The sequence below is a fragment of the Panthera leo genome, chromosome B2 (genome assembly GCF_018350215.1).
Source record: "Panthera leo isolate Ple1 chromosome B2, P.leo_Ple1_pat1.1, whole genome shotgun sequence".
In the NCBI taxonomy this organism is placed as follows: Eukaryota; Metazoa; Chordata; class Mammalia; order Carnivora; family Felidae; genus Panthera; species Panthera leo.
In genome coordinates, this window is record NC_056683.1 from 137,127,176 (window position 1) to 137,154,855 (window position 27,680).

Genomic DNA, 27,680 nt, shown 5'->3' on the forward strand with positions numbered 1-27,680 from the left:
GATTAGGTTATAAAAAGACTGTGGCTTGTCTTGGCCCTCTCTCTCATCCCTCACTCTACCATTTGTGGCACACCCATGTGGTAAGGAACTGATGTGTCCAGCCAACAGCCAGAAAAGACTAGAAGGCTTCTGCCAACACCCACATGACTGAGTTTGGAAGTAGATTTTTCCCAAGCTGAGCCTTGAGATGACTGAAGCCCCAGGTGGCCCCCTCTTTGCAGCCTTGTGAGAGCATTTATGCCAGAAACATTCAGATAAACTGTGCCCAGATTCCTGACCTCCAGAAACTATGAGATAATACGTGCTGGTTGCACTCCTTACTAAGTTTTGGGGAGACAAGTTTTATGTAACAATAAATAACTAGTACAGATGCCTAGTACAATATAAAACTAAATTCATGTTTTATTGTTTTCAGTAAACATTTCATATGTATTAAACCTGACCTATCATTCTTATTAAGTTTATAAGTAAAGGTATTTTTTATTTCCAATGTCTGATTGTTTCCTTTTCATCCATTTATTTTTATTTTATGAATATTTCATGTCGTATATGAACTCCTGAGGACATCACTATTCTTATTTTAAAGTTTTTACTTTGTTTTCTCAGTTGTTAGGCCTTCAATTTTGGCATTATTGAATTTCTTTCATGATATCTGTCTTTCTTGGTCTTCCTTGGCTGTCTACTCATCTTGGTAGGTGAGACTCCCATCTGCTTGCCCATCTGCAGGTGCGTCTGCTGACTGTGGGGTGCAGAGGGTGCCATGCTGGGGTAAGGTGCCTGCAGGTAGCTTCTCTTTGGAGTATGTGGCTTACCCATTTATATTTCAGATGATAAGCCATCTGGGATAGTACCATGTCTTTGTAAGCCATATTTGCTACTTTAGCCTGGGGTAAAAACTGCAGCTGCCCACAGATTACTGTGAGGGGAAAAAGAACGAGGAATAATTCAACCGTTCCACACATGGTTCCCACTGCTCATCCAGTGATTTTCCCAGAAGCATGTACTACCTTATGTATTTTGACTATGTATTTACAGAATCTCTAGAACTACTTCCACCTATAAGAGAGTTTTCTTTAATTTTTTTTTTAATGTGTATTGATTTTTGAGGAAGAGAAAGAGAGAGCGTGAACCAGGGAGGGGCAGAGAGAGACACACACACACACAGAATCCAAAGCAGGCTCCAGGCTCTGAGCCGTCAGCACAGAGCCCGACGCGGGGCTCGCACCCACGAGCCATGAGATCAGGACCTGAACCGAAGTCGGACGCTTCACAGACTGAACCACCCAGGCGCCCCTAGAAAGAGTTTTCTCAAATATTTTTTGGATTGTGATTTCCTCTTGTCTTGTTTCCTTCAGGAATGCCTCAAAATCAGAGATCTGGCCAATTGTCTCTTTTTCCCCCTCCCTCATTATTGTTAAGGATGTATCATAAAATACATATTTATATTTAAATATGCATACATCTATTTCTTTCTTAAGGGATCCGGGTAGGCAGAAATAGATTTATGTGCTCATCTTGCCAACTGAATCCAATTAGTAAAAACATTTATATTCTCGAAATTAGAATTCTAAATAAGGTTTCATCTAGAAGCAGAAAGTCCATTTTTAATAAAACTGAAAATAATGGGTCTAAACTAACTATAATGTTGGTGATTAAGTGGTTGAAAGGAACAGTTTGGAAATGGTCCAGCCATTTGGTGAATGTTGATTCTGCCATCAACACATTAAAGAGGTATGGTACCTTTGTGTAAAAAAGTGTAAAAGAAAATCTGGGTAGATGCATACAAAAAGGTGTGATTCTGAAACGGATACAGATGATTACACCATCTTTTTTTCAAGGCAATTACCCACATCAATGATCTGTTTAAACTTTGTTTTTCTTTTGCTGTCCATTCTACAGTCTGCTAAAGAAAAAAATCTCAGTATTATATATATATATATATATATATATATATATATATATATATATATATATAATTCAAGCATTCATTTTATAATTTTTATATCATTCTGGTTAATATATCTAGGCTGAGTCTATTAAATGTGTGATGAAACCCTTTTTTCAGGTAAAAGATAAAGTGTTAATAAATCTTTTCCAGATATCAATATATAGTCCACACAATCTTTTTTTTTTTAATGTTTATTTTGAGAGTCAGAGAGAGAGGGAGGGAGGGAGGGAGGGGGGCAGAAAGAGTGTGCATGAGGGACAGAGAGCGAGAGAGGAGAGAGAGAATCCCAAAGAGACTCTGCACTATCAGCACAGAGCCCAGTGCAGGGCTTGATCTCACAAACCTCAAGATGATGGCCTGAGTCGAAATCAAGAGTCCGATGCCTTATTAGGCACCCAGGTTGCCCCCATAGAATCTTTAATAGAAGACTGTCTTGGCAGGTACAATCCTACCACTGACCTACTTTTCTTTAAGAATGGAAAAGTATATGAAGCTTTCAGAATAATCACGTTATTTCTAGTTTAAAATTTCCTTTTCACAAATATTATTTGTTCTATAGTGCGAGAGAAATCAATTTAGGTAAAAGAAAAATTATTATCAATTTATAAAAAGGAAAAAACTGGGATGCTGAAAACTTCATTATTAAGGGTATTTACTCTACAATAGACAGAGGTAAAAATAAACATTTCACCCCCAAGTTGCTATTGCCTACAGTAACACCATTTAACAATTAATACAATAATAAATACAAGATTTAGGCAAGGATAAAAGAATTTATGAAGATTAAATAATGTAAACATTTTTAAAATATTTTAAAGATACTTCAGTATTTATAATTACCTAATTCTATAGATCAGAAAGATATAAGGAAAAAGGAGCTTGGTTTAGAAACAGCATGAAAATAATCTAATTAGTTATTCACATGTTGAGGCTGCCTAGTAATACAACTGTCTAAAAGCACAACTGATTGTAAATGTCTCCTACTGGGGTATTGAGATACTGAATTTACCTCTTCAACATGAAAAATGTGGCTATTCTGGAGAACTGTCTCATATAACTTTGTCAAGTGTAAACCCTTGAATATTTTACAGGAAATATATTAATGGTTGTTGAGCTAATGTTCCCATAGGTATGTATTCTGCAAAGATACAACACTTAAAATCCATAATTTAAGTATAAAGTTTGTAGAACAAATATTTGAGTCCAAAATACTGTTTCCACTGAATAATATTCTGTAAATTTGGGGAAATTAAAAACCTGAATCACTTTTCAACAGGTATTTGGCAAAACACATATTTAGATCAAACCATGAGCTTCTTACATGAAAAACAGTACATGAGGGAAATTGATGGAAATATGATGTCCAGATTCAGCTGGGAATATCATGAGACCGATATTTACCACTCCATGAAAATCTTAACTTAAACATTTTTCAAAAGATTAGTGAATTTACCTTTTTGTACTCTTTTCTTTTAAAAAATGTAGACATACTTCATCTTTTAACCCATCCATATAAGCTCTATGTTAGAATTTTACAAGGTTTATGACTGTCCACTTTGGAGGAGTCTTCTCTGCCTGAAGAAAGTGCTGTTTTGTTGATATACCTAAATACTGAGGTGCAATTTTAACCTCATAATGTTCATGGCAAGCAGGTGAAGACGTAGGGAGCATTTCTTTAGGACAGCCAAAATGTTCTTGAGGTTTGGTTTTTGACGCTAAAGCTTTTATCAGTATCTGTTTTATTAAGATCTCTCTAGGAAACCAGAATATTTTGGTATCTGTATTCTAACAATTAATATCCATTAATTTGGTTCTGTTTTGTCATACAGTGTTTCTTGTCTTCACCCACCTCCAACTCTCCATCTCTGGTTGCTCTGCCTTTGGAATAAAGAATGTACAATTATACATGGCTTGGAGCAGAATGGACTTGGGAATCACAGAATTAAAGTGACACAGTCTGCTTAAAAAAAAAAAATACCCCTAAGCTACAAAGTCAAGTGGGACTTGGAAATGCTAGAGGTCAGAACATTGCTCACAAATTATCCCAGTACAATTTAGCTTACGAATGTTTTGGAATTATACAAACAGCATTTGATGACTCATAGAACTTGTACCTTAACTGTGTTTTGCTGTTGTGCACTCCTTTTAGTCCAAGTACCCCCTGAGGAACTAAGTGTTGCAGAAGCAGTTATAGTTTCAATTTCCTTCTATGATTTGCTTTCATTTGAAAAGCAGTAAAAGGGGGGACATGGACTGACTAATTCCTGACATTATCAGGGCTTCAGAATACTAAATTTTCATTCTCCTATGAAGATGTTACTCAGGAAATGTTGTCATCAGCAGCAATTAATTAGTCTCACAACCAGGTACTGTGTACTTGAAACATTTTTTTTTTAATTTAAAAAAATATTGCACATGTGGTGTCTTATTTGATTCCAGATTTTATTTTTTTTAAAAAAAATTTTAACATTTACTTATTTATAAGAGACAGAGACAGAGTGTGACTGGGGTAGGAAGAGAGAGGGAGACACAGAATCCCAAGCAGGCTCTAGGCTCTGAGCTGTCAGCAGAGAGACTGATGTGGGTCATGAACTCACAAACTGTGAGATCATGACCTGAGCCAAAGCTGGACGCTTAACCAACTGAGCTACCCAGGCGCCTCTTGATTCCAGATTTTAGCTTGGTGTTGTTCAACACGGATATTTTTAATGGTACATTCATGCTGTCTACAGGCAGATGAACTGCATTTTGGATCACAGGGTAATTCGACCTGATTCTTTCTGTGCCTCTGAAACTCCCTGTTTTCCAGGGATCTCTTTTCACTGGTACCTAATACTGTGATCATTTCTGTAAGTCAGTGAAGCACTTGTGACTTTAGTATTGGTTTGGTTCATCTTTCTTTTTTCCACAAGGAGAAAGCTCACTTTATCTTCCACAAACCCCTTAACTACCAGCAAGGGACCTAACTCTTGATTAATCATGACCATTCCTTGCCTCCTTCAAGGATGAGGAGTAAACAAGGGGACAGGTGATGGGGATACTGCAACACATCTGGGTAAGATAATTAAATGATAGGATAAATGCTACATATTCTTTGAGTCCACAGAGATAGGGAGAACAGAGAGAGGCCCAAAAATGCACCTACTTGGGATGCCTGGGTGGCTCAGTTGGTTTGTGACTTTGAGCCCTGCTTCGGGCTGTGTGTCAGCAGCTCAGAGTCTGGAGCCTGCTTCAGATATCTGTGTCTCCCTCTCTCTATGCCTTCCCCTGCTCTGTCTCTCTCTCTGTCTCTCTCAAAAACAAATAAACATTAAAAGGGCACCTACTCAACACAATCTTGTTCTAATAGATAAGAGGATAAATATACAACATGTTTCCATTTAGCTTTCTGGAGACAAACTCAAAGTGTTCTAGCAAAAAGATCAGTACTCTTGGGGCACCTGGGTGGCTCAATTGGTTAAGAGTCCAACTCTTGATTTCAGCTCAGTTTATGATCTCACAATCTGTGAGTTTGATCCCTCCAATGGGCTCTGCACTGACAGCAGGGAACCTGCTTCAGATTCTCTCTCTCTCTCTCTCTCTCTCTCTCTCTCTCTCTCTCTCTCTCTCTCACACACACACACACACACACACACACACAAAATAAATAAATAAACTTACAAAAAATATTGGTCAGTATCAATATTAAAAAAAATACAGAAAATTCAGAGCACTGAACAACTTTAGGAAGTCTGGTTCTGTGTCATGAGGAAATAGATGAGCTTCAACTTAATAATTTTAATTCTCAGGTTGGTTTTCTTGTAGTTTTTTGAGATGTTTTCAATATATCGATAAACTGAAAACTGCACAAACAAATGGGAGAAGGACAAAAGTCTCAAAATAATTTTCCAGCCCCTTTTCTTTTCCCCTCCTCATCCATCCCCAGGCATATATTTTCAGTGGAGAAGTTTTATACCTTCTTCCAAATGGAATATCCCGTTTGCTATGAGTTTAATCTCCATAAAACATTTATGAATTAGAATGTTCAATTTAAAAAAAATAATCTTTTTTATAATTACCATATTCAAAAGGTAATTTTTTTTTTAATTTTTTTTTTAACGTTTATTTATTTTTGGGACAGAGAGAGACAGAGCATGAACTGGGGAGGGGCAGAGAGAGAGGGAGACAGAGAATCGGAAGCAGGCTCCAGGCTCTGAGCCATCAGTCCAGAGCCTGACACGGGGCTCGAACTCATGGACCGTGAGATCGTGACCTGAGCTGAAGTCGGACACTTAACTGACTGAGCCACCCAGGCGCCCCCAAAAGGTAATTTTTATAGTTACTACATTCATGTATAATCTTGTAGCTAACATAATCTTCATAAACTAAATAAGATAAACACTTATATCCAAAAAACAATTTTAATAATAATGCAAAATCTCAGATGCATACGTTAAGAGTTTAATATTTGTTAAGTCTTGTTTGTGAAAATTTCTGAGTCATTATATTTTTCTAGAATATGCCTACCATTTTTATTCATCATGGATATGCTATTTTTTTGTGTGTATGGATTTCTACATTCACATTAATATGCCTGTCATGGAGTGTGAAAATAATTATTTTTGATTACACTATGATCGAAGATCTAAGTTGAAAGCTGGATCAATTACTCAATAAATACATTGAGTTAATGATGCCAGTATTGAAATTAGAGAACCATGCTCTTGAATTGTTTTTGATGGAGTTCTGACAAAATTTTGGTAAAATTTCATTGAACTCTTATTTCATTCACATTAACATTTTTTTCCAGGATAAAAAGACTTTGAGGTGACTATCATAACTTTTTTTTTCTAAAATTTTATTGTGATAAAATATACAAACATAAAAATTTACCATTCTAAACCTTTTTTTTAAGATGTTTCTTTTTGAGAGAGGGTGAGTAGCGGTAGGGCAGAGAGAGGGAAACAGAGAATCCCAAGCAGGCTTTGTGTTGTCAGTGCAGCAGAGCCCAAAGTGGGGTTTGAACTCACAAACCGTGAAATCAAGACCTGAGCTGAAATCAAGAGCTGGTCGCTTGGGGCGCCTGGGTGGCTGAGTTAAGCGCCCAACTCTTGGTTGTGGCCCAGTCTGTGCAATCACAGTTCATGAGTTTGAGCCCTGCATTGGGCTCCACACTGACAGTATGGAGCCTGCTTGGGATTCTCTCTCTCCCTCTTTCTCTGCCCCTCCCCACTCACTCTCTCTCGAAATCAATACACGAACTTAAAATAGTCGGATGCTTAACCGACTGAGCTACCCAGGCAACCCTAAACCATTTTTCCAAGTGACAGTTCAGTGGTATAAAATACATGCAGGATGTGCTACCCTCACCACCATCCATCTCTACAACTATTTTCACCTCGTAAACCTGCAACTCTATGCCCATTAAATAACAACGCCCGATTCTACCTTTCCTCCCAGGCCCTGACAACCACCATCCCACTTTCGGCCTCTCTGATCCTGGCTACTAGTAAACCTCATATAAATATTTGTTTTTAGGGAAAAATTAAAATAATTTGGGGAAGGGGCGCCTGGGTGGCTCAGTCGGTTCAGCGTCTGACTTCAGCTCAGGTCATGATCTCGCAGTTTGTGAGTTCGAGCCCCATGTTGGGCTCTGTGCTGACAGCTCAGGGCCTGGAGCCTGCTTCCGATTCTGTGTCTCCTTCTCTCTCTGACCCTCCCCTGCTCACGCTCTGTCAAAAATGAATAAACATTAAAAAAATTAAAAAGATAATTTGGGGAAAATACAAATTTAAGTGCCATTTTCTAAGGGTACATAAACAATATTTTCAAAATTCAGCTTTGTCCAATCACTGCCAAATTAAAGATTCTGAGTAGCAGAGAGAGAAAATCATTATGTCTCATAATGAAATATACTTTGATATTAAAGAGAGTCTGTTAAAAGTAATTTAAGGGCGTACATCTTGGCCACCATGTGACAGATACAAAAAAAAAAAAAAGCAGCAGCAAAGGGAATACAAGAATAAAACAGGAGAAACATTTCTGAAGGGGTCGTGTTCTGTTCACAATTTTAAATATTTCTACTTTGTGTTTTGGTAGAATGCTGCAATTTAATAAATTATTTTTGAAATTGAATGCCAGATGTATTTACTCTAGGAAAATCTATCCACTTAATCATTGAATCTGAGGTACACCAGGGTTTTGAATTATATATGCTATTCTATAGAGACACAGAATTCTATTTCTAAAAGTACTTCACAAATAATTCTCAAATAAATATTTTAAGAGGAAGGCATGTACCAGAATGCCATTTCTCCAAGTTTTGGCAGATTATGAAAAAATGATCTAATTCTATATTATTCATATTGGCTGAATCGTAAAAGGGATGCATAACTCTCCATATGGGAAGGCACTTGATTACTTAGAGCCTATAAGAAATAGTCGTAGCTTGGTTTGCAAATAATTACAAATAATACTTAGGTGCCACACTGTTTTCAGCTCTGAAAATGTGAATGTATCAGTTTCAGTTCTCTACAACACAGAGTCTGTCTTATAATATAGTCATCCAACTAACACTTGATAAGCATCTTCCATGTCCTGGATGAGTCTAAGAAATGTAAAGGAAAAGTAAGACAGTCTTCAGGGAGGTAACATCCTATGGGAAGAAGGACGGGAATAGATCCTTCATAATGTTACAATATAAGGACTTTGATGGGGGAATGAACAAAGCGTTCCTGGAATCCAGAAGACAGGGTTGGAGTGGCTCCCAAAGTTGTGACATTTCTGTTGTCTGTTAAGAATGGGGAAGAAGTCTGACAGGTAAGGGAGGCATCATAAGCGAAGGCATAGGGTAGGAAAGGCCATTAAGTGTTGGGGAAAGGTGATTCAATGAGGCTGAAGACAGGCTCTGGTTCTTACTTGCTGTGTAATGTAGAAATATTACTTAGCCTCTCTGGACAGTTTCCTCATCTGAAAAAAAAGAAAAATAAGGAATGATAAGAAGACTTCCCTCACTTCCTTATTGTGAGGATCTGTGATGCATGTAAAAGGCCTGGCAGTGTGTTTGCTCCACTCTGAAATGCTCAGTAAGCAAGAGCTGCTGCAAAACAGAGATCCTGGGTGTCAAGCTGGGATCGCTTCCTTATCACAGTAAGGCAGCCATTTAATCTCATTGAGTTTGCTCTCCCTTTTCCCTAATAGGAGGAGGATCAAACTAGACAGTGATCTCAAGTCTCTTTCAGCTTACAGATTATATTATAGCTATATGGCCACTGCCACATAAATAATAGTTCATATTCACCTCTCAAATGTAGGGTATTTTTTCTCCATAAGGAAAATGTCCCATTAAAAAACTTGAGCTGTCAAATTTGACGAACAAAGGGGTCACAGAACTGGCCTTCGTGTCGTCAGGTTGAATGCCTCATTTAAAACTGAAAATATCAGGGTGCCTGGGTGGCTCGGTCAGTTAAGCATCTGACTCTTGGTTTCAGCTCAGGTCATGATCCCAGGGTTGTGGGATCGAGCTCTGTTTGGCGTGGAGCCTACTTGGGATTCTCTTTCTCCCTCTGTACCTCTCCTTTGCTCATGCTCCCTCAATCTCAATCTCAATCTCTCTCTCAAAATAAAAATAAAATTAAAAATAAACTGATAATCTCTGATTTTCATGTTTATTTCAGATAAATTAACTTTTCTTGAAGGTTTTTCAGAAAGATGGTAGAAAGCATATAAAAAGCATGGCCAAAGGTAGAGAGTGCCCCTTCTTTAATGTTTATTTCTGAGGGACAGAGAGAGACAGAGCGTGAATGGGGGAGGGGCAGAGAGAGAGGGAGACACAGAATCTGAAGTGGGCTCCAGGCTCTGAGCCTGATGCAAGGCTCGAAGTCTGGAATGGAGACATCATGATCTAGGCCAAAGTCGGACGCTTAACTGACTGCCACCCAGGTGCCCCCAAGAGACTGCCCCTTCTTTATAAAAGGACCTCTTCCTCTAAAAATAACATTGGTGATAGTGGAACCACCTAGAACCTATTTGTTTTATAGATGGTTTAACTCAGTGTCTTGTTAGATTGTAACTTAAGAATGAAATGTAATAGCTTAAGCACTTTGACTTATTTGTTCCTTGACAAATAATGGAAAAAGCAGTGAACTAGTCAGCTGTTATTTGTGGCTCTTGATAAAATATGTAGTGCGACTGCATGAGAAAATGGGCAAATATTTCTTAAGAATAAAAGGAAAAAGGACCTGTGGGTTTAAACATTCATTACACACATTTATTCTTTCATCCAATAAATGTTTATTGAACAACTAGTATGCCTAGAAGGGTGTAGACAATAACAATCTGGAAATCTTTTAAAAAGTTTTCACATCCAGGAATAAGAGGACATCAAGGAGATGAGGGACAGTTAATGGAGTTTAGGTCCCTGAGTGGTCAAAGGATTGCTGAAGTCTGGGAATAATGGCTTACGTATTAATATATATACTAGAGATTATTGCTCGATGTTTTAATTTACCCTAGTTTATTCTTTAGAATTCTGTCAGGTAAATATCCTCTCACAGAACAAGTAAAAACCCAAGTTTTCAATAATTTAAGCAACTGCTTATACTCTAAGCATTGGAATTAAGATTTGAACCTAATCTGATAGACTTCAAAGTTCACAATCATTCTACTACTCCATATTCTATTAGCGACCACATTATATGCTATTGATTCAAAGCTACGACAGATACCTTTTCTGTTTAAAGCAGAATTCCTTCATAAAATGAAAATGGAGGCTGGTAGGATTGACCTTGGCAGTTAACAGTATATGCTACCCTGGGTGACTATGTTAGGTGGTTATGCAGTGGTACCTACCACCAAGGTATCAGATTCATTGCCTGGCATTCCATCAGATGTAGCGACCTGTCTCTGTACTTCAAAGGCATTTTTGCTCCTTCACAGCCTTCTATTAAGGAAAGTGATAAGCCTTTATCACTCACTCTATCCATAAGTCCAAACAGCAGACACCAGGTGATGCTGTGACAGTCAGATGGGACCCCAGTAGGAAGGACAGGACATGCAGCCTGCCTTTGTCCTTTGTCTTTGGTTTTCTCTAGGGATAAAACTGGCAAAACTCATACACCTTTCAAGTTAAGTAAAATCATGGATAGAACGTGTATATGTACACAAACATATGGGAACATACAGAAAGACTAGTTCTAGAGTCCTTATATTCCCAGAAATGTGATTTGGACTAGAAAGGAATAGAATAATTCTCTGTCCTAGAACTTCTTTTTGATATAAATCTTTAGTCTTTGTAAAGAAAAAAAAAAATGTTTCTAAGTTTCCATACTGAAGTCATAGCCACATCACTCTGTAACCTATTTTCAGTTTTATTTTGGATTGAAGCATACCTAAATGGAAGCTAACATTCTCATTTTTTTAATGTGCAGATCAAAGGGAAAAAAGAATCAAAGAATTAGTTGGCATAGGCTCATGAGTTCGAAGAATTTCTTACATGCCAATCTGGTTAATCAATTCTTCAGAGAAGGAAAAAATGAGGGTAGCTGAATGATACAGGCCTTACAACCCAATGAACTGAATCACATGTACCTTAGTCTAAGAAACGCAGATACAGAATGTAATAGACGTATACTGGAGTCAGACTTTGTCCAGAACCCACCAAGCAGATAATGAAAACTGGTAGGAGAGACTACTATCTGAATTTTCTTAAAATTATCCAGGGATAGTTGACTGGCTTTTGTCAGCCCACCTCATTGTGGCTGCAACATAGACAATGGCATAGGCAGGGGTGGTTACTGAGAGTTCCTCCAGGCCCCCTGTGCATATGGAGAAATCTTATCTGAGGGCTGGCCTATGTGGATGGATCCAGAAATGTTTCTTTTTGTCAATTTTACTTTCTTTCAAATGCTAATGAGGGCTAAGCCTCAAACATTTTGGTGCCTTCCTCAAAGAAAGCAAAAGCACAATGCAAACATTAGGCATTCTATTTTCATGGTGCACGTGTCTTGCTTTATGCATTCTATCTTAAAATATTTATTTTTGGCCACTGCCCTGACACTCAGTGGCTGGCCCTTGGTAGAATCTCAGCCACAATTGCTGAACGAATAAAACGAACTGTGCCATGAGCTTCCTCACTGCAAGTCATTGTGGAAGCGTATGCCCATCTCGGAATTGTTACAGTCCGGAGAACCAGGGGCATGGTTAGCGTGTGTAGAGTTTCTTGCAGTACATGCACGTAGGACTCGGCAGTTATCCTCTTCCAGTGCTGTAAACTGAACGCCAGGGCATTACAACAAACCACAAAACAGACAGGAGGCTATGCCATCTGAGGAATGACCTACTGTCAGTCAGAACACTGCGTTAGTAGTCTCATGTTAACAGGAGAATGTCTTAGGAGTAATGGGCTGAAATATGGCAGTGCTTTACGACAGCATCTTTACTGGGAGTTATAACTTTTTTTATTCCCTTTGGGTTTACATTTTATTTAAAACAGGTCATAAAATACTACCACTCGTTGACGGAGGGCCTGACAGGACAGTTGTATTTCCACGCCTTCCTGAAGAAGGCAGGGGGAAGAAGGCTGCTTCGGCTGTTGGTGTACGCCATAGCCCACTGGCTCCTACAGGCCAGCAGCACCACACGTCCTGTCCTCTCAAGTGCTGCTACTACCCTCTTCTCCTAGCAACCGTATTATGTTAAAGTACGGTTGCTGAGGTTGCCAGGATATTCTTCTATTCTTGTTCTCCATGACCAAACCAAAGGGAGGACAACATGTAAACCAAACTAACGGTGAAGATACGGGTGAGAGGGACCCAGAAAAACAAACATAAAATGATAAATATGCAGTTTATTTTCTTTTGGGTAAAATCAGAAAAAAAAATAACAGATTTTAAAGACAACCTGCAAAATAATGGCCACCAAACATTTTAAGACAAAATTCACTGCTTTATCATTATTCACTGAAAGCCACTTCTTCCCAGTAAGGGAAGAGAGACAAATATTTTAAAATTGTCAGAGTGACCTAAACTGTTCTGAACTATAATTACCATCCTGTTTAACATATAAGAGTTTTCAAGTAGATGCCACATTTCACTGAACCTAAGACATCACTGATTATAAAATGCATACTGGGTTCTGAAAACGTTAAAATACGAAAAACAAAAAACCCACCAGTATATAGAACTGTTGAAACATTGTATATTACTTCATTTGGTATCTCAATCAATTCTGAGATAAAATATCCTCCTTATTCACAGAAAAGGAAGTAAAGTTTCTTGGAATCATAGCTAATAAGCGGTAGAGACAGACGTCAAATCTACATCTGTTTGACTATTCATTATGCCGGGTCGCCTCTTAAGTTCCTTGCATAGATAATAAATAAAAATAACAACATGCTTATGGAACTTCATAGCTGTTGAAGTGTTTGTCATACTTCTGGTAATTCACTAGGTGTCATTAGCCCTGTTTTACAAATGAGAAAAACCAGACCCAGAAAGATGGAATGACTCACTCAAGGTCACATAATTAGTAAGTGGCAGAGCCAGGCGTGAAACCTAAGATAAATGCCTCTTAACCCAGAACGTGTTTGACTAAGATCAGACATTAACCAACTACTGGACCTGAAATTAGTTCATGGACATAAAGATTATTCAAAGAGAAATGTACAAGAAGAGCTGTCACACATGTTAGATGGATGTATTGATTTATTCAACAAATATTTATTGAATGGCTACTTTGAGCTAGGCTCTGTTTTAGTACCAGGAATACCGAAATGAATAAAAGGCATAAAAATCACATAAGACTTCTAAGTGCTATTGAGAAAAACAAGGTGGAGGGTAACAAGGGAGGGGGAGCCTGCAATTTTAAATAGTGGTCAAGGAAGGTGTCCTTGAAAAGGTGACATCTGACAAGGATAAGGGAGATAAAGAAGTGAGCCATATGGATATCTGTGGGAAGATGATTCCAGGCAGGAGGAACAAAGGGCTTGAGTTAAGAGTGTTCTGAAGAGGCTGTATGGCTGGGGCATAGTAGCAAGGGGGGAGTGTAGGTGATGAGTTCAGAGGGGTATGAGGGACAGAGGTGGAGAGGGGACCGTGGACACATCACATAGGTCCTGCAGGGCATTTTAGGGACTTGGGATTTTACTCAGAGCAAAATGATAACCTGAGTCAGAGTAGCCTCATGGAATCTGGAGTCTGGTCAATTTCAATGACTCTGTCTGAGGCATCCCAAGTATGTCCTGGGCTACCTGGCAAACAGATGTCACTCTGGCTCCATCTTATATTATAGAGCATTGCCTATCCTACAGAGTGTTGACAGATAAGATTTCAGCTTTATGGATAGCTAATAAATAGATATTTATTAGAGACCTATTATCTGTGCTGGGCATTTAAAGAAAAGCTCTCCTCACCTCCTCCTTTCTAACCCCAACAAAAAATTAGTCCCCACTTTCAGTAAGCTTAGCGCTACGCTGTGAGATGATTCAAGTCTATACCAAGTGTTCACTTATGGAGGAGCAAGCATGGAATTATGCCAGGGATAGCCAGAGACAGTTTTACTGAAAGCAGTGTGTAAGGTGAGGTTTTCTAAATAAAGGCAGGTAAAACATTTTGTACAGAGGTAACAGCCTGAGCAAAAACAAGGAGGCTTATAATAGCATGGCTTATTTTTTAAGGATTCATTCATTCATTCATCCATCCACCTATTCATTCATCCAGTGTGACTGGGGAATAAGGTACCTGAGAACTAACAGCAATTGGGGAAAGACAGGCCAGAAGGAATCATGGAGAGGGCCACGCGTAGTATTTGGATTTTATCCGCAGGTGATGGGGAGACATGGCATGCTTTCTGCACGGGAAGTAGCAATGGAAGGCCTATGTTGGTCATCCTGGCACCATTGTGCAGGACCGTGGAATGATGTGAGAATGCAGACAGGAGGCTACTGCAATAGTCCAGGCAAGATGATGATGGTGAATGGGAAGAATAGAAATAGAGAAATGGGACACAGGTAGGAAGCCCTCGAGGTAAATTAAGCCTAGCTTGAGGCCAGATTAGTCATGAGCAGGGTGTAAGAGGGGGTTCAAGGTCACCTCCTGGTGTACCAGCATGAATACTGTGTAGATGCCACACTCTGATAAGAATATGGGAAGGAGGGGTGCTTGGTGGCTCTGTCAGTTAAGCATCTGACTCTTGATTTTGGCTTAGGTCATGATCTCACGGTCGTGACATATAGAGCCCTGCATTGGGTCCTGCACTGGGCATGGTGCCTGCTTAAGATTCTCTCTCTCCCTCTCCCTCTGCCCCTCCCACACCTGCTTGCACGCTCTCTCTCAAAAAAAAAAAAAAAAAAAAAAAAAAAAAGAATATGGGAAGGAAAAAGGTTTGCTCATGGAGAAGATAAGAATACAAGTGTCACTGTTACGATGCAGGCGGTTTCAGTGGAGAGACAAGTCACTATGAGGTGGCCAGACAAGGATTCATGAAGGTCTCAGGACTTTAGCTTAGACCTTAACAGATGGTCAGGATTTAGAAAAGTGGAGGGAAACATGTACAGACCTTAAAAGATGGTCAGGGTTTAGTAAAATGGAGGGAAACACGTACAGCATTCCAGACAGAAAAAAGTCGGAGCAAAGGCACAGAAGTGGCAACATAGGCCTTTTTCTGCAGGTTAAGTATACTGGTCTTTGCGAGTAGAAGAGTGGTAAGAGAAAGGGGAGGAAAAGGTGGGTCTTCAAATGATGTGGAGTCTGCATCCGAAATTCCCCTTTCAGGGGAGAGAATTTTCTATTATGGGAGACATCCGGGTCCACAGTGGATGAGCAATCCTAGATGATTAACGGTAGCCACCAGAAACACCGTGATGATACCGATGGCGATCCTACATGAACGTGACAATTCTTTGTTGTGCTAGGATTCTTGAGCTCACTAAGCCCCTATGTAGCTCTAGTTAGAACTTGGCTCTCCTGAATCCCATCTAAAGATTAAATGGACATTGTAGCAATTTATGGTTCAGAGTCACGGGTGCCATGTTTTCCTCCCAACACCTGATATTATAATTATATTTGAAGTGTCAATAGCAAGTTTAACACTTTATTTAAATTGATTTCATTTCACCATGAAGCCTTTAATTGTTCTTTGAAGTGAAACTAAATAAATTCTATAATGAATTTTTCGTCCTATTTGCATAAGCCAAATTACAAGTACAAAATAAGCTTCCTAAAGTCTATATTTTCTATCATCAGGCACTAGGATAATCAAATTTTCATCCCATCCAGACAACACATAACTTTAAAAAAATATTTTTAAAGTCTCAGCTGTAAAAATATCACTTGCTTTGTTTAGCCTTAAATTATCACAAGTGGAATATTCATAATGTCTCCACAAGTCCATCATTGAAATACAAATAAAATAGCAATCAGAGCATTAGCTACACTTACTTATTCTTCCAGGAACACATTCAGACTTCTTTCCTTCATTTCCCCCTGACAACAATCAAATCCCTAACAGCTCTTGATAATTCATCATTTCTTGCTTCAGTGCCATCCTTGAAAACAAAGCCATCCTGTGATTCTGTACATGTCATTATGAACCGAGACAAATCACAGGTACTCAGATTGCTCCAGACCATTTCTTCTAGGAAATACTGCTTCTCCTATAACATAACTGGAAACTTTGAGTACATGTCAGTCATAGGATAACACCTATCCAGAGGGGAAAAAAAAAAAAAAAAAAGGACCACATCCTTCCTTAAAATTTTAAGCTGCCTCCGCCTTTTCTCTTTTACAGCGTTATTCATTTTCATTCATTTCACTCCCATCCTGGCTCTACACATTATACAGCTTCCATACATAATTTTTCCAAGAGCTTGACACAATAAAACTGCATTCCTATCTTATTGCCTAAATATGATTTCAGGAACGTATTCCTTTTGGCTTTCCACCTCTGTTAAATGTGATCTGAATTTTCTGACATACCTCGGAATTCTTCTACTTCAGTTAATTAAGCTCTAAAGTCTCTGAAATGTACCTCAGAGCATAGAACATTGGGAAGCAAGTTTGGCAGACAAATGCAAGGACCAGCTAAGGGATGAAGACAAAACTGGCAGCTCATTCCTGGGAAAATCCTGGAGGGAAGTCAGATTGACAGTCTAAGAAAAATGAGCTCACTTCTCCCCCTTGTGCCAGAACTTTGGATGCTATCAGTTCTATCATATACTACCTTGGATGAGAGAAGCCAAGAGAACGCAATCTCCTTCCTCTGACCTCTCGTTCCAGTATTTTCTGACCTGCGATGACGACATTTGTAGTGGTACAATATACTGGTTTGAAATAAACTGATATCAAGTCATGTTAATTTTCAAAAGAATTAAGGTCTAGAAAATTCACATTATATTCCAATCTTTGGTATACCCCCATTTAGCCTCAAGCATTTGCACAGAATAGAGGAGTTAAGAACATATATGTAGAGATTATATACATATATAAGGAATATATACATGTAAAGAAAATACATATATATTTCTTGATAGCCCTGCTTTATAAAGGATCCCAAGTGCTTTTACAAATGATTCCCTCTGAGTCTATTAAAAAAAATCAAAGATCAAACATATATGGCTCATGGAGGCAGGCAGTTTTTTGTATGCTTTGTTCTCTAACAAATCTGAATCTCCCAGAACAGTACCTGGAACATAGTATGTGCTCAGTAAGTATTTGTTAAAAGAGAAACTTTACTGGGTGGCACCATGCACAAAATTTGTTTCTCAATCATTCACGATATATTTTTACTTACAACCTTTTCCCCAAATCACTTATTCTTCATTCTCAGATTATTCCTATAAAAGCCAAATGCAGGGGTGCCTGGGTGGCTCCATTGGTTGAGTATCTGGCTCTTGATCAGCTCAGGTGATGATCTCAGGGTCCTGAGACCAAGCCCTGTGTAAGATTCTCCCTCTCTCCCTCTGCCCCTCCCCCATGCACCCACACACTCTCTCTCTTTAAAATTAAAACAAATTATAAAAAAAAAAATAAAAAGCCAAATGCAGTGCAGTGTTACAAACAACAATATATTTCAGATTATGAATATAGCTGCTGCTTTGTAGTTTGAAAGGTTTGCAGTTAAACAATGATTTCTTCCTTTCATTTTTATTATCTGAGCTTCAATTTCCTGTTTATTCCCTACTTTTGAATGACAGTTCACTGTTCTGCCTTCAAATAAAAGAATGCACATATATGAAAACCCACCTTATTTCATTTTGCATTCAAAAGACTAGCTTTCCCAATGAGGTTTTGAGGTGATTGTTTTTTTTTAACACTAATTTCATTTTTTAAACTTGCATTCTTACTCAGTTGAAACTATGAGAATTTACTTTTGCTCATTACCCAAAGGCAATACTTACTAGATTGGACATCCCCATGTGGAATGATTTAACAAATAATAATAATTAGGAAAGTCTCTGTTTACTTGCTTGTTTTAACAACCAAACATTTCATTAATTGACTAAGTAATACACAATATTACGATTAAAACTCCTCATTCAGCATAGAAGGAAAACTAGATGGAGAATTTTTTATTCTAGGCTGTAAATATTTTTTTTTTTTTTTTGTCATTTTGGATGCCTCCAGTAAAGCCATTAGAGAAAACTCAATTTGTAAGCGTTGTCCCACAACATCTTTCTTCTGGCTACGAGTTAAAATATTAGTGATGAGGAGACAGGAAAAAGAACCCATTAATTCTGTAGACTCAGGTGGTTTCAAGGTGACTTTTGAGCTTATGATACTCCACGGTTCTAAAATCCCTTGCCTGCCCATAACCTTGGGGAAATTCCACTATACCTTCGAACTGCTAACTTTACCTTGGATTCTGGAGGCAAAGCTCAAAATAGGGCTAAATAATCAAAATTTCTTCCAACCGCCATGGTTGATCTTGAATGAATAAATAATATTATATATTTGTTTTTATTTTGATATAGAAATATTTTAAATTTCTCAAGAACGAATGAAATTAGTGCTCCAGAAAAGTCTATGGCCTTTTCCCTCAAACTTCTCCATTGATGGGGCACCCGGGTGGCTCAGTCAGTTAAGCATCCGACTTCGGCTCAGGTCATGATCTTGCAGTCCGTGAGTTTGAGCCTCGCGTTGGGCTCTGTGCTGACAGCTCAGAGCCTTGAGCCTGTTTCAGATTCTGTGTCTCCCTCTCTCTCTGACCCTCCTCCATTCATGCTCTGTCTCTCTCTGTCTCAAAAATAAATAAATGTTTTAAAAAAAAAAACTTCTCCATTGATAATTTTGCTTCTCACTGCCAACAAATGTAGTCCTCTCCATAGCCAAAATAAATGTTGGCTCTGCTTCCCACCTGAGGCTGCTCCCCTCCCCCACTTAGTCCTCTCTACAGTTCTCTCAAACAACTAGTTCTTATTGGAAGCATTCTCTGCTCCCCTCCTATGCTGGTTCCAGTCTCCCAAGAGTTGCTTCCAATTTCCTCCCCAATACTAAGGGTCTTCTCTCACTGGGCACCTCTACTTTTCTATTTGTGTGTCAGTGACTTGATTTACGCTTTAGGCAATTTTGATGCATTCTTTTCTGCCACACACACCATGCATTCCTTACACACGTGCACACACACACATTTAACACGATAGCTGTCAGGAGGGATCATGGAAGGAATTGTACCTAATAGCTAGTTACTCTTTGAAAGACTCCTGCTACACTATTTATGCTAACATAGCATAAGACACTTTTGGAAGACACTCTTCATAGTGTAAATGGGTAACAGTAAATAATCTTATCCAAAGAGAGAGAAAAGGGAATTAGCCACAACTCTGTGTTCTTCCCTCTTAGGCTCCACCTCTTAGAAACCTGATCAATGAATTTCCCCATCCACAAAACATTCATCCCTTCAACATGCTGAGCACCTGTTCTGTTACTGGCATTGTTCAGGGTACTAGTTTAGATTCTGCCATATGGGACGAAGGAGACTGATAATTTATGAGAGCAGTAACATCAGGCAGAGTCCAGAAAAGGTCTCTTTGGAGAGGTGACCTGTGAACTGAAACCTAAATGACGGGAAGGATCAGGGGAGAGTTTTTCAGGCAGAGGGAATGGCAAATGCAAAGGACGTGAGGTTGTAAGGCGCTTGGTGCCCTCTTTGCCCTCACGTCCCCGGAACTACTCTGCTTCCCCTCATCTAGGATGTCCTCCTCTCGAATGCTGTCCTAAATGCTGTTTTCAGACCCAGGAGTATTTAGATGCCCAACTAGTCTTTCACAGACTTAATGCTATCTATGTGACCTTCAAGGGTTTAAAAGAGAAACAGCAATTCAAAGCAAGCCTGCATCATCTTTGACCTCATAGTGAAACATCAGAAACACTGATGACCTCATAGTGAAGTGTGTCACTTTTCCTTATCTAAGAATATACTCTTCATACAATATACTCTTCGTTGTGGAATATATACCCTTCATAGGATTTAATGCCAGGAAATAAAACTTCTTCCGAATAATGGTTTCCTTTCATTAAGCAATGAGTTATAGGTAACCTGTCCTTCAACCCTTTCATTTTGGCTGCTGGAATCTCAGAGGTAAAACCTAGTGTCCCTGTTACAATAACAGCCCTGTCCGTGTTTTGTGGCATGTTCACCCCCTCCCCCATTTATTTCTCTTTGTGGCTTCTTATCTTTATTTTGTTTCATTTTCGTTCCCCTTTGTGAAAGTGCTTTTATTTAAGCTGCCTCAGACCTTTTGGAAATAGATGATGTATAAGTTATTAATCACCAGTGCCTTCTGGACACTCACAAGCAACTTCCTCATTGCAAAATCTCACGTGTTGCCTTGGTCCTAGTCTTACTGTCTCTGCCACAAGACATAACCCAGTTGCTCGTCCCTTATGAACCTGTCTCCCTTTTCCAATCTCTTTTGGGAAGATTACTATAAATATGAAGAAAGTTGGTTAAAAGCAACTCTACTTCCTTGGTTTCCTGGCAGACTACAGTGTCTTCATTTTCCTTTTAACACATTTTTTTTTATTCTGACCATCTTACGTATGAATGTGTTTGTGTGCATGTGTGCATGTGTATGTCTGTTCATGTGTGTGTACATGTGTATGTGTGTGTACATGTGTGTGCACTTCAGTTTCCTCCTTTTCCCTCCTGCCCACTCAACGCAGATATACTTCAGGATTCTCTTCCAGGCTTTCTTCACTCCTGTCTACACTTTTTTTCTTGGCAATCACCTACCACTGCTGCTTCTAAGTAAAAGATTTTCAAATTGTACTTCTAGCCTCAGCCTCTCTCCTGAGTTCACATTCCAAACTCCCTGGAACCACTTGAACATCGGAGTCAGAATGAGGCCCTGTAGTTCTTTTACCCTCCCAACCCTTAAATCTCCTCCATAACATCTAGGCCAAGTGTGCCACCGTTGGCAAGATTTTCCCTCTTTGCAAATGCTTCCACCAAGCATTTGACAGCAACCTTATCGCCTTTCAAAGCAGCCCATCTAACTAAGCCGGTTTTGACCATTAAAAAGTTGTTTCCAAGGGACGCCTGGGCGGTTTGGTCAGTTGAGCATCCGACTCTTGGTTTCAGCTCAGGTCATGATCTGACAGTTCCTGAGTTCAAGCCCTGCTCTGGGCTCCACACTGACAGTGCAGAGCCTGCTTGGATTCTCTCCCCCTCTCTCTCTGCCCCTCTCCTGCTCTCTCTCTGTCTCTCTCAAAATAAATAAACATAAAAAAATTTTTTTTATTGTTTCCAGTAGGATGGAAAAATCTATTTCCATGACATGTGCCTGCCGGTTCTAATACTATTCTTTATTTTAAATTTACTCATTTTGAGGGAGAGAGAGAGAGAGTACGCACAAGAGGGGGAGGAACAGAAAGAGACAGGGAGAGAGCCAATCCCAAGCAGGCTCTGCACTGAGAGCCCAATGAGAGGCTCAAACTCATGAACTGTGAGATCATGACCTGAGCTGAAACTCAGCTGAAACTTCTGCTGAGTCAGAAGCTCAGCAGACCGAGCCATCCAGGTGCCCCTCTGACGCCATTCTTAAAAGTGTAACCTTAAGAGCTAAGATGGACTGAATACCAAACACGTGCCAGGGCCACTGCACATATTATCTCTTTACAACTCTGCCATGTGGCTTTATTATTCACATTATATCACTGGGGCAATTTTTAATTAATCTAATTATTCACATGAGTCTCCTCCAAATGGTGACATACACATATTCTCTAGGGGAGCTACTCTATTTCAGGTTAGGAAAGTAAAAGTGCCTCCAATCACTTTCTTTAAGTTTATTCATTTATTTTGAGGGAGAGAGAGAGCGAGAGAGAGAGAGAGGAGAGAGAATTCCAAGCAGGCTCCACAATGCAAAGCCCGACATAGGGCTTGAACTCATGAGCCATGAGGTTGTGGCCTGAGCCAAAGTGGGATGCTTAACTGACTAAGCCACCCAGGCTTTTTAAGTGTATTTATTTTTATACACTTTTTAAGTGTATTTATTTATTATAAATAAATTATTTATTTATTTATTTTGAGAGAGAGAGAGAGGGAGAGAAAGAGAAAGAATGAGCAGGGAGGCGCAGAGAGAGAGAATCCCAAGCAACCTCCATACTCTGCGCTGAGCCCAATGTAGGGTCTGATCTCATGACCCTGAGATCAAGACCTGAGCTGAAACCAAGAGGCAGATGCTTAACCAACTGAGCTACCCAGGTGCCCCTCCTCCAATCACTTCTCACATGAACAACGGATTTTGTTAATTTTACCATCTGTATTGCAAACCTTTAACTATGGTGTCCAGAGGAAAGAAATTCAAAATAACATTCCAGTTGTGGTTTGAATATGCAGAACAGAACTGTCACCAGCTTCATTCTAGATACTATGGGCCTGTGCTGACCTAGCCTAAGAGGAGACCTGCCTACAGAATCAACCAGGCTTTTAACCAACGGCCTACTCAACAGCTCCTAGAATTCTGATGGGTACAACAAACTGTTTCTTAATTGTACCTGTACTACCCAGACACATAGGCTCAAATCCTTCACGTTGGCCTTGAGGTTCCTTTTACATCTTCTAAATATCATTGGTGACCAAGTCGTGAAGGCTCGGAGTTGAACATGTTCTCACAATGTCATCTTCCTACTGCCTCAGGCTGGGCCTTTCTCTGTTTCCCAGTCTAGGTTCAGCTTTTCTCACCTGGATAGCTGCTTCCCTCCAGCTCCCCGCTGTGTAGACCTGATGAAGACAGCTCTTACCCTGCACTCCTCCCCACACTGATGTCAATGCCCACCGGTGTCTGTCTCCTTTCTGGCCTTATCATCCTATGATTTCCTGCATGTACTATATACTTCTGGGAAACTGTGCCACGAAGTATTTTTCAAGTTCTGCACCTTTATTTACATTGTCTTTGAGCCTGGAAGGCCTTTGTTTGCTTGTTAGAATTCTATCTTTCAGTAACTTGAGAAAATGTCACAACCTCTATGAAACTTGTGCCAGATCCTGGGTCTGTCCATCAAAAGTTCGTCTAAAGTTCCTGAGTTCTCATGCACTTTGTGTCTCTCCTAGAATAGAAGAGGAATAGCAATATGCATACATATTTCTTTTTTCATCTGCTCTTTAAGCTGCTTACATCTTAGCTATGGCTTATTTCATTTTACTATTCCCAGATACAGAATAGGGCTCTAATTTAGTTGCAGTAATTACAAATGAGGAGGCAGGAAACAACAACAACAAAAACTGAAACTAATGACTAGCTGAACCTGAAGAAAACTTGGCAATCTAATGCAAACACTTGGAAAATCAGACTCACACCCGTCATATTTACAGATGCCCCAAAAGAGCAGTCTCCATTATTCCCGCCTGCCTCTAATTACATTTTTTTCAAATTGTGGGCTCTACCCTCAAGCACAACAACTCTTTCCTCTTCCCTGAGATTTAACCAGGCTAGAATTCCCAGGGCTGGTGGTCAGAGGCCAGCACACTAAGTGTCAAAGTTGATTTTGTTTGTAACCAGCAGCATCACTGATCACCTTTGGTGATCCTACTAAACCGTAAAAAAATCTACATTCCCTTAAAAATAATTGCAATGATAATGAGCAGAGAATCTTCTCCAAGCACACTTGCCACTCCCTTCAAAATCTTAATAAATAGTTTGGTCATGAAGTCATTGCATTGCCCTACTGCTCAATAAAACAAAGCTGAACATGTGTATTTATTCATTGCTGGTATTTTCAATCAAAATGCAAAGGTCTCTTTATGTCATAAAAATAAAACTGATTTTATATAAGATGGACTTAGGAGTAGTTATATTTAAAAAGAAAAATCTGGAGTTTTTTGTTTTTTTTTTATAAATGTGAGTGAATTTTGGTATTACCTAGAAGAATTTTTAACTATTCAACATAACCTCTTATCAGGTCAAGAAAAGTGCTTCACATTTTTTCCTTCCTGGAATTAACATTTATTTAATGAAATTCTACATCATAAAACACCACTTGCATTACTCAGATGTTCAGTCAATGAAATTACTGAATTAATGAAAAAAAATTACCTTCTTAAGATCAGGTCACATGAATTCACAAAATTGGAAGTGGTTACATAATATAGCGGAATTACATAATAATGTATTGAATGGTATTATACTTTAAGATATAATGAGTTTTTAGCTAATAGTCTTGTTTGCTGAGCCCAGTCTTCCTTTTACCTGACTTTCCTTCTTATCTCATTGGTTCTTCCCTTGGTATTCTACAGTGTGCATATTTTCTTCCTAAATGCCTGGCTATGATTCCAAAGGCATCAGGTCCATTGTTTTCTCATATCAACCCACAGACAAAAAGAGGAAACACACACATACAGTCAGACACTGACACAGAAAGTTACCTCTTCAAAATATTAAACTGTGAAGACAATACCAGTGTGTAAGGATTCTCTACCTGTTGGTTATTGGCATTAAAAAATGATACATAAGTATACCTTCAACTAAATCCAGCATTTATACAACTATAGTTGGGTCATTAGGCATTGGATTTACTAAAGATAATTTAGTCTAAAATATTTCTTCAACAGCTAAAACTCAGATTACTGGACATGAGCAGGTTAAAACATGGGCTCTAGTGGCTTGAATCAAAATTGCCAATATTATTTACTCATAAACTAACAGAGATATGAAAATCAGGCCAGTTTATTCCTGACTACCAGGAGAGAATAAAACAGCAGGGTGGCTTTGTTTTATTTTATTTTCCTGACAGATTTAATATTTGAGTGCTTGCTCGGTCTTAAGTTTCAGGCAAAAATTATGTAACTATCCTAAAATTATATAAAATAACGTACACACCTATTTTCTATAAAATGTTAGGTGTACAAAAAGAATGGCTACTCCTTTCTCTTCAATTTATCTATTTAGAAATACTACTTATATTACCAATCATACCAGTTATAATAAAAAGAGAGAAAAAGGGAAGTCAAACGTCACGTTTCACCCACACAGTAGGTAGAGAAAAAAATAATACTGCAATTCACACTGGAATATCTAATACTCTAATTTACATCAGAGTATTTAATACTCCAATTCAAAATATAGCATTTAGTTGGGGATAAGTTTGTGAGTTATATAGGTCACTGTATTGCTTTGTACCATGTCTCTGTCTTAATACCCTCATAAAGAGCACTGGATTTTCCTTTGCTTTTAGGTAAGTCTTGATCATCTAAACTCATAGGGCACAGGAAAATTGTGTATGGTATGGTAGTGCTGAGTAGAAATAAATTGAGAGAGAAATAAGTTCAAATCTCAAATTATCACATATAGTTACTTATTAGCAGCCCAGATGAAGGTTTAGTGACAAGCAAGTTAAATTCAGTGGCTGAAATGAGGGTTTAGCTTACCTTCAAGTTAATTCATCATAATGTTAATGTCTTTCATTACTGTGCATAGGCAAGTTAACTGTCTTTTCATCTTTTTCTAGGGAGGATTTGAAGTCTCTATCTCGATCTTATAAATGATATCAAATCTTCCTAGATCAGGATACATCTAGTTGCTAGATGAAGAGATTACCCTAATAATTTCAATAAGTAGGTGTTGAAGATGGTTTTCTTTCTCCAAAATCAAATGTAACTTTTTTTTTTTTAATCTGAAAAGAGTGTTCTGGATTTCATTTCAATTAACTATGTTATAAAAATATTATCAAAGAAGGAATGTCAATAGTATCAGGAGAAATTTTATGATATTTTTATTGCACAGGAAATATGGATCTATGGTATCACTCTCTCTGATTCCCTTTTCTCACCCCTCCCCCAACATTTTAATATACCTTAATTTATATTTTGATGATCATCCAGGGTAATTTTTAAGTGAGGAGGGGAAAAGTCACAGTATAGATGCGTATAGACATTTTTTTATGTTAATGAGGGACAAATGGGAGTTGGGGTGGATTCACAAAGAGTATTAAGCTTCCAGTCTTTTGTTGTTTGGATTGTGGAGGTGGTGGTTACATCATCCACCAGCCAGAACCACTTCCTGCTTTCCCTTCCCCCTTTTCTGAGTCTGCTTTCATTAGGGGTAGAGAAATCTTCACTTTGAGGTCAATTAGCCTAAAACTGCTAAATCCTAAGGAGATCCTTACTCATTACTTCCACCTTGTATTTAGTTGTGCCTTTTAAACACAATGGTCAGTGCTCACTAGATAGAAGCAAAACAGTAAGCTGAAGAATTTTATATATAAAGTCCTTATAGAAAGGGGCCACGTTTAATTAATTTCTGCATCCAAAAATCTTATCACAGAGTGTGGCATGTAGTAGGTACTCAACAATGTTTATGAATGAATACGGATGTTCATTTAACCGGTTGGTTAAACAAGCTGGTCAGGAAAGGATAACACAGCAAACACAGAGAATAACTTCAACGTTAATAAGGACCCAATTAGTTAAGACAAATACTGGCAAGAAATTAAAATCCCTTCAAGTACTCATCATCTACATGATGCTTCTTGGATTAGTTTAAATTATCTAACTCTAGTACAATGTCTAACACTTGCATAGTCATTGCCAACATTGGAAACGTTTTTACAGACATTATTTCACTTAATACTTCCACATTTTTGAGGTATATACTATCAGGTCTTCAATTTTATAGATGATGATACCAAGGCTCAACAAGGTTAAGGCTAAATCTCTGGTTATTTGAATCCCAAATCCGGGCTCATTCCAAAAAGAATTACCTTCTCTGCTTTAAACAAGTCTCTTTCTTTCAAGGGCAAGTTTCCACATGCTTTTTTACATCTTCTAAATTAAATCACACAGATTACCACTTTTCAGATAGCAGACTTTCAAATATTTGTTGATTTTGACTAACTGAAGCCTGAAAAAGTGGAAGACATGAGAGAAATGGGGTGGAGACATGGGTTGGTTTTCCTAGAACCAAAACTGACTCCTAAAATCTCCAGATCAGATAGCCTTCCATAATATACCAAAACCAAGCCCCAGCCTCTCACTGAGAATAGAAACAGAGACAGTGTTGTCAACTTTAACAGAAGGGTTTTCACTGGATTTAACTCACGATACCATTTGGAAGACCTGAGAAAATTGAAGAAATGAAATAAACACTTACCTGCTCATTTCATTTATGTCATAATTTCCCCTGGGTGGTGTCTGTTTTATTGTAATGTCATGGCTCTTGAATTCTAACCTTTGTATTTCAATAGACAATCAGCGGTACTATGAAAAGCCTGTGACCTAATACAAGGAAGTAAATATTTGCTTTGGGAACTACATTCATTGT

General features: G+C 38.6%; 1 protein-coding gene across 1 annotated transcript in view; it reads right to left on the reverse strand.

Annotated features, from left to right (window-relative positions):
- The window catches only part of RGS17 (regulator of G protein signaling 17), a 91,827-nt gene that overhangs the window by 58,253 nt on the left and 5,894 nt on the right, over positions 1 to 27,680 (reverse strand). The window lies entirely within an intron of this gene.